General features: G+C 37.0%; 1 pseudogene; it reads left to right on the top strand.

Annotated features, from left to right (window-relative positions):
- The first annotated feature begins 5,060 nt into the window (after nucleotides 1-5,060).
- On the top strand, nucleotides 5,061-5,176 carry LOC112836183 (U4 spliceosomal RNA; annotated as a pseudogene).
- The last annotated feature ends 11,674 nt before the right edge of the window (nucleotides 5,177-16,850 follow it).

Here is a 16,850-nt window from a genome sequence, read left to right as displayed (position 1 = left end):
AGAGCAAGCTCAAGGGTTGCAGAGTGGAGCTGCCAGTTAGCAGAATTGGCAGGCACCCCTCCTAAGCTTTTTGGTTTAAAGAGGCTGCTTCCCTCCCACAAGGAAGAAGCCAGAACCATATGGACCAAACCCCAGGTGGCTCTCTTCCACGGCTTGTGGTTTCCCTGAAACTTATTCCCCAAGCTTGAGGCCTGCCAGAGATTCTGTGATGGCAGACACATACAGTCATAGTTTTGTAAAGCTGGTAGGGGAGAGAAACATGCCATTCAACCCCAAAAACATGAGTGGTGTACCTACTGTGTGTCAGGCATCTTCCTATGAAGGAAGAGGTGAAGATGCCATTGTTGTCACTCTTAAGTAGGTTAGTGTTTGGGGCTTATTCACTGCTGTGGTTGATCTATTATGCATTGTACAAATAGAAGGGGGATAAGGAGCAGAGAAACTCTGATATGACAGTATTATGGAAAATTAGAAAGAACACCGCACTTGGAGTCATAAGACTCTGATCTCTGGTTCCATTACTTAGGAGTTATGTGCAAACTTGACTGACTAATGAAAGACTTATTGAACTGTATATGCTTTGTTCACATTGCTAAGTTTTAAGGATACTAATATAAAGAAGATATGATCACTGACTTCAAGATGTTTACTATTATGCCACAGGAGTGTCATGTTTTCTCATTTATTGACTGTGTCATTATAATAGTTACTGCCCTTTCCATATCACTAAGCTATTTGGAGAAGCAAATTTGATAATGTACATGGAAAATGTTTTTAATTGTGAAAGACTGCATATGCATACATGGTAGATTTGTGTAGTTTATTATACATAAGTAATTTTCAAGGTGTGAAGTATCCAAACTAGTATATCTTGGTATTAGAAAACAAAACAAAACAAAACCCATTTTTGAACTTCCAGACCATTATTTCTTCCCTTACAGAAGTGCTTCTGGGAGTGTGGTCCTGGATCAGCATCCCCTGGGAACTTAGTAGAAATGCAAATTGCTGGGCCCCAGTTAGAGCTAATGAATTAGAAACTCTGAGGGTAGCATTCCACAGTTTGTTTTAACAAGCCCTCCACATGATTCTGATATAACCCTTCAAAGCAGAGGACCATGAATGTGGACCGTCTTCTCTTTCCCCATCTAAACCGGCATGCCGGCCAAAGTTAGTGCCATCCAGGCCAGCAGATTGTCCACATCTCCTCAGGTGTAGAAAAATTTGGATCTAAACAAGAGAAGGAGACTTACAGAGTCTAATTTATGCAAATGATAACTTCATATTGTTTCATCTTTTATTGATCAACAAATTTGTTCATAGCTTTCTGTTTTCCACATGGCCTTGCCTTATTCAAATGACATGATACATTTTTAAAAAATTAAAAAGCATATCCTGACATTGCTCTCAAGACCTGGAGCATAACTTTATCCATTTTCTACTCAAAGATCTGTTTCCTTTCTACCCCTCTATTTTTTATTGTCCTTTTGCCTTCGACTAAGAGCCTGAGAAGACAATGGGGGCTAATATGTTGATGCATTTTCCTCGTGTGCAAAGAAGGCTTTATTGAAAACTCTCCACGGGAAGTCTGTCTTTGTTTTACTGCAATTCCATAATAACCTGGTGACCTTGAAGAGGCAATTCTAGCTTAAAAGCTGAAACATCTTGCTGCCTGCCAAAAGTGAGAGGGACCTGCACTTTGGGATTTGTGGAGGTTTTATGTATTTGAAGGAATATTCCCTAGGTTATGTCTTCTTCAGAGACCAGAACCAAGGCATTCAGATACAGCTGTGCAGTGGGAAGCTGCTGGGGTGGATTCTTCATGTTCAGCTAATGGGTCCCACACAAACCTTACTGAGAGGAAGCCTACACACCAACGGTAAGAACGCAGGAGCTGAGCTTCAAGTGTTCCTTTGGTTTACAGTGCTTTCTCATTTCTCCACACGCTCTGATAGAATTAATTTGGGGAAAGTTGAAGGCTTGCTGTGTCCAGTTCCCTCTTTCTTTATATCCTTATATCATAATACTGCTTTCCCTCTCTGAAATTCTCAGTGCTTTTATAAAGGAGAGCACAACCCAATGAAGCTGTCCCACACCGTGGTGAACCTGACCTAATACGTTTCCCTCCTTGGATGTTAGGCTCATATATTGGCAATTTATGAATACATTTGTTTAAGATTTTATTTATTTATTTGACATGCACAGAGAGAGAGAGAGCACAAGCAGGGGGAGCTGCAGGCAGAGGGAGAGGGAGAAACAGGCTCCCCACCAAGCAGGGAGCCCAGTGGGGCTCCATCCCAGGACCCTGAGATCATGACCTGAGCCAAAGGCAGACGCTTAATCAACTGAGCCACCCAGCTTCCCCTATCAGTACATTTTAATGAACTCCCTTTTATTTCCAAGGAAATCACCTGGAAAAGGTAATGATTAATTCAGAAAAGTATAAATATAGTCAACATCTTATATCACCATCAATGAATGCAGATGCTACTTTGCTCTATTATAGGGCAAGGGAATTAGAGTTTCCTGATTGCCTCTAAAGTAATGGAAAAGAAGAACAGTAATAGAAAGAAAAATGAAGATTTAATAGTTTATGTGTTTTGCTAAACACTAAGTCACTGTACTTCTGCAGAAATTAGTCTCATCTGAAAATGAGAGTAACAAATGCTCATTATGCATTATTCTAAGCATTCTTCAACTATCAATGAACTAAATTTATGTCACAATCCTGGGATGGTAAGTTTTGTGTCAACTAGAATGGGCCACAAAGTGCCCAGACATTTGGTCAAACATTATTCTAGGTGTGTTTGTCAGGATGTGCCTGGATGAGATTAACGTTTGAACTGGCACACTGAGTAAAGCAGTTTGCCTCTCTAGTGGTGGTGGGGGGGTTAGGGGGGGTTCTCATCCAGTTAGTTGAAGACGTGAATGAACAAAAAGATGGATTTCAGTGTTTGAGTTGGGTCATTGGTCTTTTCTTGCCTTCAGACTCAGACTGAAATATCGGCTCTTCTTAGGTCTTGAGCCTGATGGCTTTCCTACTAGAACTTATATCAGTGACTCTCTTAGGCCCTCAAATTCAGACTGGAGTACACATTGGCTCTCGTGAGTTTCCAGCTTGCCGTCTATAAGTCCTGTGACTTATTAGCCTCCATAATTGTGTGAGTCAATTACTTATAATAAATAAATCTCTCCCTCTTTCTTTCTACTTACAGACAGTCACAGACACACACACACATACACGCACACATCCTATTGGTTCTGTTCTCTGGCTAACACAAAACCTGTGTGGTCTATATTATTGGTGTATCTATTTTACAGAAGGGGAAACTCACACTAAGAAATTAGGTAACTTTCTGTGACAGTTTAAAAGTATGTCCATAGATTCTTTGATACTCCTATCCCAAAAAGTGAAGGTTAATCCCTGTCCCCTTGAGTTTGGTCTGGACTTAGTGATTCATTTCTTTTTTTTTTTATTAAGTTTTTATTTTAGTTCCAGTATAGCTAACATGCGGTGTTATACTAGTTTTAGGTGTACAATATAATGACTCAACAATTCTATACATTACTCAGTGCTCATCATGGTAAGTGTACTCTTTAATCCCTATCACCTATTTCACCCATTTCCCCTCCACACCAACCTCTCCTCTGGTGACCATCAGTTTGTTCTCTTATCAAGAGTCTGTTTCTTGGTTTGCCTCTCTCTCTCTCTCTCTCTCCTTTTCCTTTCCTTTGCTCCTTTGTGTTGTTTCTTAAATCCCACACATGAGTGAAATCATGTGGTATTTGTCTTTCTCTGACTGACTTATTTCACTTAGCATTATACTCTCTAACTCCATCCATGTCATTATAAATGCAATATTTCATTCTTTCCTATGGCTGAATAATATTCCGTTGTGAATATATATCACATCTTTATCCATTCATCTATCAATGGACAGACAGTTAGGCTGCTTCCATAATTTGTCTATTATAAATAATGCTGCTGTAAACATAGAGGTGCATGTATCCCTTTGAATTAGTGTTTTTTTTTTTTTTTAATTCTTTGGGTAAATACCCAGCAGCATGATTGCTGGATAAGAGGGTAGTTCTATTTTTAACTTTTTGAAGACCCTCCATACTGTTTTCCACAGTGCCTGCACCAGGTTACATTCCCACCAACAGTGCATGCGGGTTCCTTTTTCTCCACATCCTCACCAACACCTGTTGCTGCTTGTGTTGTTGATTTTAGCCATTCTGACAGGTGTGAGGTGATATCTCATTGTAGTTTTGATTTGCATTTCCCTAAAGGTAAGTGATGTTGAACATCTTTTTATACATCTGTTGGCCATCTGGATATCTTCTTTGAGGAAATATCTGTTCATGTCTTCTGTCCATTTTTAATTAGATTATTTGTGGGGGAGTGTTGAGTTGTAGAAGTTCTTTAAATATTTGGAAGGCTAACCCTTTAGCAGGCATGTCATTTGCAAATATCTTCTCCCATTCAGTAGGTTGTCTTTTAGTTTTGTCCACTGTGAAGGAGCTTCTTATTTTTATGAAGTCCTAATTGTTTATTTTTGTTTTTATATTCCCTGCCTCAGGAGACATTATCTAGAAAAATGTTGCTAAAGCCAATGTCAGAGAAACTACTGCCTGTGCTCTCTTCTAGGATTTTTAGGGCTTCAGGTCTCACATTTAGGTCTTTAATCCATTTTGAGTTTATTTTTATCTAGGGTGTAAGAAAGTAGTCCATTTTTATTCTTTTGCATGTAGCTGTCCAGTTTTCCCAACACCATTTGTTGAAGAGACTATCTTTTCCCCATTGGATATTCTTTCTTGCTGTTGAAGATTAATTGATCATATAATTGTGTGTTTATTTCTGGATTTTCTATTCTGTTCCATTGATCTATGTGTCTATTTTATGCCAGTACTACACCATTTTGATTACTATACCTTTGTAATATAACTTGGAAGTCTGGAATTGTGATACCTCCAGTTTTGTTTCTCTTTTTAAAGATTGTTCTGGTTATTTGATGTCTTTTGTGGTTCCATACAAATTTTAGGATTGTTTGTTCTAATTCTCTAGCTTTGCGCAGTGGCAGTATCGTAGCCAATGAGGTTTATCCGAGGTGCGATTATTGCTAATTGTTTGTTCTAATTCTGTGAAAAATGCTTTTGATTTTTTTTTTTCTCAAGGAGAATGTACAAGCAAGGTGAGCGGCAGACAGAGGGAGAGGGAGAAGCAGGCTCCCCACTGAGCAAGGAGCCAGATGTGGGGCTCAATCCCAGGCTGCTGGGATCATGACCCCAGCCAAAGACAGACGCTTAACCAACAGAGCCACCCAGGCGCCCCATGGTGTTGATATATTGATAGGGATTGCATTAAATGTGTATATTGCTTTGAGTAGTAGAGACATTTTAACAATATTTGTTCTAATACATGAGCATGGAACATCTTTCCATTTCTTTATGTCATCTTCAATTTCTTTCATCAATGTTTTATAGTTTTCAGAGTATAGGTCTTTCACCTGTTTGGTTAAGTTTATTCCTAGGTATGATATTATCTTTGGTGCAATTTAAATGGGATCATTTTCTTAATTTCTCTTTCTGCTATTAGTGATTCATTTCTAATGAATAGTTGTGATGGGTTGCCCCTCTTAAGACTAAATTATAAAAACACTGTGCCTTGGTCTCTTTCTGTCTGTCTCTATCTCTCTGATCACTTGTTCTAGGGAAAGCTAATTACCATACCTGTGAGCAGCTCTATGAAGTGACCTATATAGTAAGGAATTAAAACCTCCTACCAATAGCCACAGAAGTCAACTTGGATTCTTGGGCGTGTTCCGATGACTCCAAATCATTAGAGATCCTAAACCAAATCTAGCTAGCTAAGCCTCTCCTGTATTGCTGACCTTTATAAACTGTGTGGTAAATATTGTTATTTTTAAGCTTCCAAATTTGGGATCGCTTGTTACACAGCAAGATATGACAATTACACTTGCCAGCGGTCACACAGTTCATAAAAATCAGGATCCCAACCCTGACAGTATGCAGCAGGATCAATATTTTTAAATGTACCTCCTGTTGCTTGTTTTAACCACACAGTATCACAGACCACAAACCTTTGATTACCATCCCCACCCCAAAATAACTCTGATAAAAGAGGAGGTCAAAACCTCCATATTTCACTTCAAATAGTTCCTGTCATGGAAGCTCTTTAATAGAAACAGTAAATCAGAGTAATGGAGTTTGTTTTCTTCTAGTTATTAGACCTCAGAGTCATTCTTGCCAAACCTTACCTAACAGGTGAGAGATTGAGGTTCAGCTGTGCTCTAGCCCAACTGATTGCCTGAAAGAGGGTTGAACACTTGTCATTCTTCTTTTTCTTATTGAAAAATATTTTGTGAGACACAATCTAATTGAGACCTCTGCTTAATTGAGATCTAATTTAATAAGTTTTTTTTTCTTGAACAAGGAATTTTTATTTTTTATTAGCTTCAGAGGTAGAATTTAGTGATTCATCAGCTGCCTATAACACCCAGTGCTCATTACAGCAAGTGCTCTTCTTAATGCCCATTACCCAATTATCCCAACCCCCCTACCCACCTCTGCTCCAGCAACCCTTGTTTCCTAGGGTTCAGGGTCTTTTATGGTTTGCCTCCCTCCCAATTTTATTATTATTCTATTTTTCCTTCCCTAATAAATTTCTTTTTTTTATTTTTTTTAAGATTTTATTTATTTATTTGACAGAGAGAGACACGGTGAGAGAGGGAACACAAGGAGTGGGAGTGGGAGAGGGAGAAGCAGGCTTCCCGCTGAGCAGGGAGCACGATGCGGGGCGCGATTCCAGGACCCTGGGATCATGACCTGAGCCGAAGGCAGACACTTAATGACTGAGCCACCCAGGCACCCCCCTAATAAATTTCTGATATCATTTTCAAAGAGTAATGGCAGGGTGACTAATAGTGCTCACTTCCCCAGAGACATCTTAGGACAGAATAATAAACTTGTGATGTGTTGCAGGTCCCTAAACACGCCTTGCTTCTTACCTCCAGGCCTTTGCATAGGCTGCTCTCACTCTCTAGAAAGCCCTTCCTCCCCTGGCACTCTCTCCTGATCTGTCTTACATCCACTGCCTCCATAATTCTTCGAGACTCAGTTACATATTCAGTGTCTTCTAAGCTACCTTCTTGTTATCATTTTACCCACTGCAAATCCTTGGATTCCAATAGCAATTTAGATAGCATAACACAAACTAAAAGCGTCTTTTTTGGAAACAAATAGGTACTGATTTCAGTCCAGCTTGTGATATATACTAGCTGTGTACCCTTGGCTAAGTGTCCCAGCCCTGCTAAACCCGATCTTCTATCAGGTGGAGATATGAGGATTCAATGACTACATAATTGAGAATGGCCCTGGCATATAAAAAAATCCTAAATAAATATCAGCTATTATTTTTATCGTGTGAAGTACATATCAAAATGCATACAATATTTTCAATTATTTTCTCTTTTAGAAGAGGCGCTCTTTATTGAAATACAGTTGACACACAATGAGAATAAGTGCTTTCTGAATGAATGAATGTAATGTTAGTGTCTTGTCTTTATAGCAGTGATGGCTTATGCTATGGTAGTGAGAGGAATTCCTGTTCATTTATCCTCACTGCCACTTCCTTTACATATATCTCCAACTGAATTCCCCAAGTTTGTTTCTATCCAATTATCTTGCCAAATTTTTAGGTCTTAAGCCTTGATTCATGATGACACCCTTCCCTTTCTTTCACCCTTTTCAAGCATTTTGTAAATTGTTCATTCTACACCTTTCTCATTTGCTCCCTTTCTTTATGCCAAGGGCACCTGACTGAACGCAACCTGCATTTCCTCTTGTTCTTTTGCTTCAGCCACCTCTGGTGAGTCACAGCTTCTCCATTTGGTGTCTCCAGTTCCAACGTTCTTTTCTCCATGTCAATATATTTATTTCTCCCCAAATGGCCCTTATCATATTACTCCCTGCGAAACATAATGTATTGGCTGTCCACGTCTTCAAAATGGGAAATTTCACATATTTGTTGCAGATTGCAGCGAAGACACATTGCCTACTTTTACCTTATTCATGTTCTCCCCTTTATTGAAACCTTATGGCTTCTGCTTTCATAACACACCCCCACCCTTTTCCATCTCCAGGCTTTTAGCCATTCCTTTTTCTAGAAAGCCCTCTTACTCCATCTTTGCCTGTGGAAATAAAGTTGTCTTGCAAGACTGTCTCACATGTCACTTTCTCCATGAAATCTTTCTTCATTACCTCACCCTTTTCCCAGGACCAGCTGCTACAGTTTTTTTTTTTTCCTTGTATCTCCACGACCCTTTGCCCTTTGTTTACAAAATTTCTCCTATGCTTTGTGTAATGGGATTTCGTCTCCTTCCTTGTAAATTTTAAATTCCTTGTACTTTAACCACCTTGATAATCATCTCCCTTCTGAAGTTAAGTGCTGTGATTTGCATCAAATAAGGATTCAGATCCTGAATTGAATTGTATTATATAATCAGTTAAAATTTCCAGTAATATAGGTATAATTAGCATTATATAAATGCAGTTTAAGATAAAATCATCTCTTTCCCACAGAGTTTTTGAGAGTGACAAACACTATTGCTGTTTAGGCAACTCTAGCATAAATATCTTTACCTAAGTGCCACTATAATGTGGGGAAATTGTCTTTGTATGAATGTTTGGGATCGAAATTGCTGTCTGTCCGCCTTCCAATTACTAGAAAACCCAAACTAGCCAACTCAAGATAGACTTTTAACAAAATACTTCCCTGTAATGATAATTGCTTTTGGGCTTCAAACTGACTTATTTACTAGCTTTTCGATTTGAAAGTCACTTCTTTTTAGGACCTGAAGGGTTTTTGCACTGCCTGGGGAATTAGGCAGCCGCCTTTAATTAGAAAAAGGCCAAGATATTCAACATACACTAAGATTTGTGATATTTGTGATGGGGCTGGAGTGAGGTGAGGAGAAAGTGTGGGTTCAAGAAGGGTGAAATTACTCATACCTTTTGTATGTTATTTCCTGAGTCAGTGGGAGAAAGGAAAAACAAAGAATTCTGATTTGTATTCACTAAACACACAACCCTGGATAGACTCAATGGATATGCTACCAGGCAGGATTGCTGGCCAGCACAGAAAGTGCTCTCGGCAGAGTTGCACAAAATTTAGACCTGTTCACATGAGGAACAAATAGTCCTAGGGAAATAAAATAAATATTTTCAAGTATGTATTGTTAATTATATTTTAAAATTGGGAATTACATCCACATTTGATCCAATAATTCTTAACCTTAATAAAAATGGCATGTTGCAAAATTCCCACCAGAAAATTGAGAGGTATCTGGAACACAGAAGACAGGTTTGGCTCACAACACAAAAGGCCCTTGACTTCCAGAGGCAATATTTTTCTTTGAAAATTATTAAGCCCTTCAAATTTTGTTAATAAATCTGTTTGAAGTAGAGTTGAAGAGTATATGCCAGCTAGCTAAAAACAAAAAAGTGTCTAATTTTGTTTAGGTGTTTTGCGTTTTTTTCTTTAATCTTCTTAAAGTGTTTATTACATTTATACAAAAGGAAACAGTTTTTCAATGACTTGGAAATTGAAATGCAAGTTACTTGTTTTAAAAATTGTAAACTTTTGAGATTGTGAAATAAGCAACACAATTTCATTTGGAAAGGAACATGAACCCAAACACAGTTTTGTTTTTTTTTTTTTTAAGAAATTGGCTTTCCTCCATCTTTTTCTAGAGACCTGGGAATATTATCAAGGACTAAAATAATTAATTGTCACTAAAGGACACACTTATCAAATATCACTTACATCAAATTTGAGGTTCCCTTTTTTCTATATTTAATAGCCAGTTAAGATGTAGAAATGTGCCTGTTAAAAAAAATCACAACCATGTTGGGCGCCTGGGTGGCTCAGTTGGTTAAGCGACTGTCTTCGGCTCAGGTCACAATCCTGGAGTCCCAGGATCGAGTCCCGCATCGGGCTCCCTGCTCAGCGGGGAGTGTGCTTCTCCCTCTGACCTTCTTCCCTCTCATGCTCTCTCTCTACCATTCTCTCTCTCTCTCAATAAATAAATAAAAATCTTTAAAAAAAAAAATCACAACCATGTTAATAGTGAAGCAACAATTATATGAAAGCTAATCCAGGAGATCATTCCGAATTTTCTTAACAAAGGAAATTAGCATTGATAACCATCTTTCTGGCTGCGGAAGAAAATGAAATATATCATTTCCATATGTGTCTATAACACATAAAAATATATTTGAATTTTAAGAGCTTGTTAAAATAATAATTCAGCCTTACAAAACTGTCACACTGAGAACCTTGCTTGCCTTAGAAAATCAGTATTTATTCCATCAATTACTACTATAAGTGCCTCTAAACAATACATTCTCTGCTGCATTTAATTAGTTAAATTAATTTAATTTTAAGATAAATAATTATGAAGGTCACTGAATGTATAACTGATGGTAATATAATGAATCTTTTTTGAAAACTTTTTATTTGACTATGGTTGACGCACAACATTGCATCAGTTTTAGGTATACAATATACCGATTCAACATTTCTTACATACTATCCTCATCTTAACTGTAGCCACTGTCTGTCACCATAAAATGCTATTACAGAATCATTGATTATATTCCTCATGCTGTACCTCTTATTCCCATGACTTAATTATGCCATAGCTGGAAAGCTCTATGTCCCACTCTCCTCCACCCATTTTGCCCATCCCTTTACCCCCTTCCCTGTGGCAACCTCAGTTTGTTCTCTGTTGCAGTCATTATTTTTCTGATTTTCAAGGTATCTAATTCTATGGGCATTAATTTTCTTTTCTGTTTTCAGTTTCTTCTTTTTCTTAAGTTTTTATGTTAATTCCAGTTAGTTAACATACAGTGTAATATTAGTCTCAGGTGTATAGTATAGAGATTCAACACTTCCATACATCACCTGGTGCTCATCACAAGTGCACTCCTTGATCCCCATCACCTATTTCACCCATCCCCCACCCACCTCCTCTCTGGTAACTATAGTTTGTTCTTTATAGTTAAGAGTCTGTTTCTTGGTCTGTCTGTCTGTCTGTCTCTCTTTCTCTCTCTCCCCACCCACCTTTGCTCATTTGTTTTGTTTCTTAAATTCCACATGAGTGGAATCATATGGTATTTGTCATTCTCTGACTTACTTTCCTTAGCATTATCCTCTCCAGGTCCATCCATGTTGTTGCAAATGGCAAGATCTCATTATGTTTATGGCTGAATACTATGGTATGTCATTGTGTGTGTGTGTGTATGTGTGTGTGTGTATCACGTCACATATATATATCATATATATATATCACATCATATATATATATATATATCATGATAGCATGCCATTGTGTGTGTGTGTGTCTGTATATGTATCTATCGCATTGTATATATATCACATCTTCTTTATCCATTCAACTATCAATGGACAGACACTTGGGCTGCTTCCATAATTTGGCTATTGTAAATAATGCTGCAATAAACAGGAGTACTTGTATCCCTTTGAATTAGTGTTTTTGTAGTTTTGGGGTAAATACACAGCAGTGTGATTGCTGGCTCATAGGGTAGTTCTATTTTTAACTTTTTGAGGAACTTCCATACTGTTCTCCACAGTGCCTGCACCAGGTTACATCCCCTCCAACAGTGCATGAGTGTTCCTTTTTTCCCACATCCTCACCAACACCTGTTGTTTCTGGTGTTGTTGATTTTAGCCATTCTGACAGGTATGAGGTGATATCTCACTGTAGCATTGATACGCATTTCCCTGATGGTAAGTGACAATAAACATTTTTTCAATGTGTTCGTTGGCCATCTGGATGTCTTCATTGAAGAAATGACTTTTCATGTCTTTTGCCTTTTTTAATTGGATTATTTGGTTTTTCGCACAGCTTCATTGTGCGAAGCTTTTTATTTGTATATAGTCCTAAGAGTTTATTTTTGCTTTTATTTCCCTGGCCTCAGGAGATATCTAGAAAAATGTTGCTATAGCCAAGGTCATAGAGGTTACTACCTGTGTTCTCTTGTAGGATTTTTATGGTTTTAGGTCTCAATTTAGGTCTTTAATCCATCTTGAATTTATTTTTAATTTTCTTACTTTGCATGCTATATTATAGTAGTGGACTTTCTAGAAGAATTATGTTCCTATAAAAATCTTTCTTTAAGGAACACTGATAAAGTTTTCACCCTCCTTTCTTTTTCTATGAAAAAAATACATATTTACACACACATATACTATAAACACCTAAGTAAATACACACATACATATACACTATATGTATCAAATTGGGTGTATACACATGCATAATATATACATAAATTTATTGAGGTATAATATATATCAGTAAAATACATTCATTTAAGCATAGAAGTTGGTAAATTTTGAAAAATGTGTAGAATATTGTATCCATCACCATAGTCAAGATATACAACATTTCATCACCCCCAAAATTTCCTTTGTTCTCCTTTATACCTATTTCCACAATCTCATTCCAGATGAGGCAAATGAATATCTGCTCTCTGTCACTAGAGATTAATTTTTCCTGTTCTAGAATTGTATGGAAAAACACAGTATGCGCATTTTTTTGCGTATATCCGCATTCACTCATCATAGAGTTTTTGAGATTTTTGCATGTCATTTTCTCTCTTGTCGAATAGTTATTTGGTTGAATGAATAGCACAGTTTGTTTATCTATTTATCTACTGATAAACAACTTGGTTGTTTCCAATTTGGAGCTATTATGTGTAAAGCTTCTATGGGCATTCTTGTACAAATATTTATTTGTACATATATTCTCATTTCTATTGGTAGATATCTAGGAGTAGAATTCTATCTTTCAGAAATTATTTATTTACATTTATAAGAAACACTCAAAGTAGTGCGATATTGCAAAGTGGTTCTCACATTTTATACCCCTTGCAATGTGTAATAATTTCAGTTGTTCCACATCTTTACCAAAAGTTGCTATTGCCAGTCTTTTTAGTTTTTAGCTTTTTATCTGTCGAGTGAGTATTTTGATAGTTCCTGTGGTTTTAATTTCCATTTCCCCAATAACTAATGTTGAGAACTTTTTCATGTGCTTATTAGCTGTTTGTGTATTTTCTTTAGGGGACTGTTCAGATTTTTGGCCATTTTTAAAAATTGGGTTGTTTTCTTACTATGAATTGTTTATATAATCTGGATAAAGTCTCTTGTTACAAATATATTTTGCAAATATTTTATCCTAATATGTCACTTATGGGCTAGTCCTTTTTTTTTCTTCACAGTGTCTTTCAAAAAGCAGCACTTTAAAAAATGTTTTATTAAATATAATTTATTAATTTTTTCCTTATGTTTGTTTCTTTTGGAACTATGTCTAAAAAAAGTTGTTTGCCACATGGTCACAAAGATTTTCTTTGATGTTTTCTTTTAGAACTTTTATAGCTATAGATTTTGTGTTTATGTCCATGTTCCATTTCAAATTAACTTTTATATATATGTGGTAAAGGTTTAAGATGATTATTTTTTCTAAATATGGATATCTAGTGTCAACCCCATTTATGGAAAAGATTTTCTTTTATCCATTAAATTACTTTAATACTTTTGACAAAAATCAATTGACTTTTATGTACTCTCTATTTCTGGAATCTATACTATTTTATCTTTCTACATACCTACATTTATGCCAATATAACACATATTTTTCCAGACTTATATTTTCTTCTTTTCTTCTGGGACTCTGATCACATGAATGCCATGTTTGTTATTTTTCCTGAGATATATGTGGTTTGAGGTTCTATTCAATTTTTTTTCAGTTTACTTTCTCTTTGCTTTCAGATTGGACAATTCATTTAGATATGTCTTCTAGCTCACTGATAACTTCTCCAGTCATCACCATTCTTTTATTAAGCTCATCCAGTGATGTTTTGTTGTTGTGCTTGTCATTACTGTATTTTTCAGTTCAAAACTTTCTTTTGGTTCTATGTCATATCTTTTGTTTCTTTACTGAGGACTTTTATTTTCTTCATTTGTTTTCAAGAGGATTTGAAATTGTTTGCTGGAGCACTTTTATGAAAGTTGCTTTTCTAGTCTATTACAAGCTTCCATTAAAAAAAATACCACAGACTGAGTGGTTTACATAACAGAAATTTATTTTCTTATAGTTTTGGATGGTGGAAGTCCAAGATAGGCTGCCATCATGGTCAGGTTCTGGTGAGAGTTCTCTTCTGGGCTAGCAGATGGCTGCCTTCGTACTGTGTCCTCACATGACAGGAAATGAGAGAGAGAAGGAGAAAGAGAGAGAGAGAAAGCTTAGGCAAGTTCTCTGGTATCTTCTCTTACAAGGGCACTAATCCCTGCCCCCATGACCTCATCTAATTCTAATTACCTTCCAAAGGCCCTTATCTCAAAATGTCATCACAATGGGGCTTAGGGGCCAAGGTATGAATTTGGGGTAGAGGGAGACACAAACATTCAGTCCATATACTGCTTTAAAATCCTTGTCAGACAATTCCAACATTTGTGCCATCTCAGAGTTAACAATTTTCTATTGCCTTTTCTCATTGATACTAAGGTCATAGTCATTCTTGCTATGATGTGAAATTTGGGATTTTATCCTATAAATTATGTGTACTATGTTATGAGACCCTGGCTCCTCAAATCTATTTAACAGACAGTCAACCTGTTTAGGCCACAAAAAATGCACATTTTTGTGAACTGTAATTAAAATGTCAATTCAGTTTTCAAAGCCTTTGCAGTGCTATTTTGCTCTCCTCCATTTGTGTGTTTCCCAGAGGCTAACCTGAATCCTAGGATGTATTTCAGATCCCTGCTCAGTTTTCAACTCCTGCTGTGTTGTTTCTTGTCAGTTTCATGCATGAGCCACTTAGAGGTCTGCTCAGGAATTCATACACAGATTTTGCAAATTTCTTTCTGCAACTCCCTCCCGTCTGAACTCCTCCCCCAGATCTATTGTTGGGGAGGAGGGAATGTGCATTACCTCCTATTGCACAGTTGTGAAGAAAGACTGGGTGCTGTCCATAGTCTTTGAAGATGCAGAAAGGAAATACCATTGTATTGTTCCTCAAATCCTGAGACTCCTGGACAGTCTTCCTTTGCTGCAACTTTCAAAGAGTTTTGTCAGTTGTTTTAGAAAATTTGGCTCTATGGTTCTATTTTGTTGTTGTAGTTTGTGAGATGAGTTTGGTGGAATGTATTTATATTGTATCTAGAATCGGAAGCCCCATTTTGAAGTAGTGATTTGATGTCTTTAAAAGTTGGTAATTTTTTTCTGTTATTATTCCCGAACATATTCTCTCTCTCTCTCTCTCCTTTTTTTTTTCTCTCCTCTACTTTGGGACTCCAGTTCCTCATGTTATTTCTTCTTACTGTATTCACTATGTCTTTTATTTTCTCTTTTGCATTTCTCTGTCCTTTTTAAATTTTTCCTCTGACCTATTGTTTACTTTATTTTCACTTCTTCTATGTCAAGTCCTTTGTTAAGCAAATCTATTGAGTTTTTAATTTCTAATATTGTATTTTCAGTTCTAGGATTTCTATTTGGTTCTTTCATTTTTTAAAAAAAAATAATTTCTAGTTCTATGCCAAAATTTTCAATCTTGTCATTTATCACCTTAAACATCCTAAGCTACTTTAAAATTGTTCCAGATAACTCTACTATCTTAAGTCCTTTTGAGTGTTTTTCTAGTGTTTATACTGTCTTTTTTTTTTTTGCATGTCTGATGATTTTTTATTGACCCCTAGACAATGTATGTGAACAAATTGTAAAGATAATTTGAGACATAGAATAATATTATATTTCTTCAGGGAGGATGCAAACTTGCTTCTTCAAGGTGTCTAGAGGTGCTGGCGACTCCATATGACATAAGTCTAATTTTAGGGGTTAATATGTGTTGAAATGTTTTCAGCCATGCTAGATGTTTCTATTTCCAGTTCATCCTTTCTTTAAAAATGTAGCCTTTCAGGGTCCTGTCCTAATGTGTGTAGATTTTCTCCTGCCCCTTCCTATGGTCGGCCTTGAACTCCACATTTTAGACCCCCTGGTTTATGAGAATCTCAGGACCTCTTGGGTTGTCAGCCGTTCCTTGCAACTGACGTGTGCTCCTGGAGCAAGCACAGGACTATATTCTCCTAACTCCTGTTGAGAGGGAGAGGAAAGAGACCATTTTAGGAATCAACTCATGTGGTTATGCAAGGTGGAGAACAAGGAAAACCAGTTGGTATAATTCAGTCTGAGACCAAAGACCTGAGAACATGGGAAGTTGATGGCATAAGTCCCAGAATCTGAAGGCCTGAGACCAGGAGCTCTGATGTCAGAGGGCAGACAAAGATCACCATCACCAGCTCAAGAGGAAAGAATAAAAATGCACCCTTCCTCCAAGTTTTTTGTTCTGTTTGGTCCCTCAGTGGTTTGGATGATGCCTGACCTGGGGAGGGCAGAACTTATCTGCTCAGTCCACTGATTCAAATGCTAATCCCTTCTGGAAACCTCACAGACATGCCTAGAAGTAATGTTTTACCAGCTGTCTGGGTATCCTTTGGCCCAGTCAAGTTAATACATAAAATGAACCATCACACCTAGCCTTATTACTACCAGTGGTTAAAGGTGACACTGTGTGTACTTATTTTGTCTACTTAGAAAACAGAGGGGGGTTTATCAAGAGAAACTATTTTATGTTAATTTAGGCATCACACTATTAAAAAAGATCATCACATTTCTTGGCTTTTTCTCTTTATTAAGATAATAGATAATGGATCATTAAGATTTCTACTTTCTATTCCTTTTTTTTTTGAACAT

This window comes from Callorhinus ursinus, unplaced genomic scaffold (assembly GCF_003265705.2).
Source record: "Callorhinus ursinus isolate GAN/ISIS: 27379988/994484 unplaced genomic scaffold, GSC_fseal_2.0 scaffold4, whole genome shotgun sequence".
Lineage (NCBI taxonomy): Eukaryota > Metazoa > Chordata > Mammalia > Carnivora > Otariidae > Callorhinus > Callorhinus ursinus.
The sequence above is the reverse complement of the archived record's forward strand: the minus strand, read 5'-3'. Positions and strand labels throughout refer to the sequence as shown.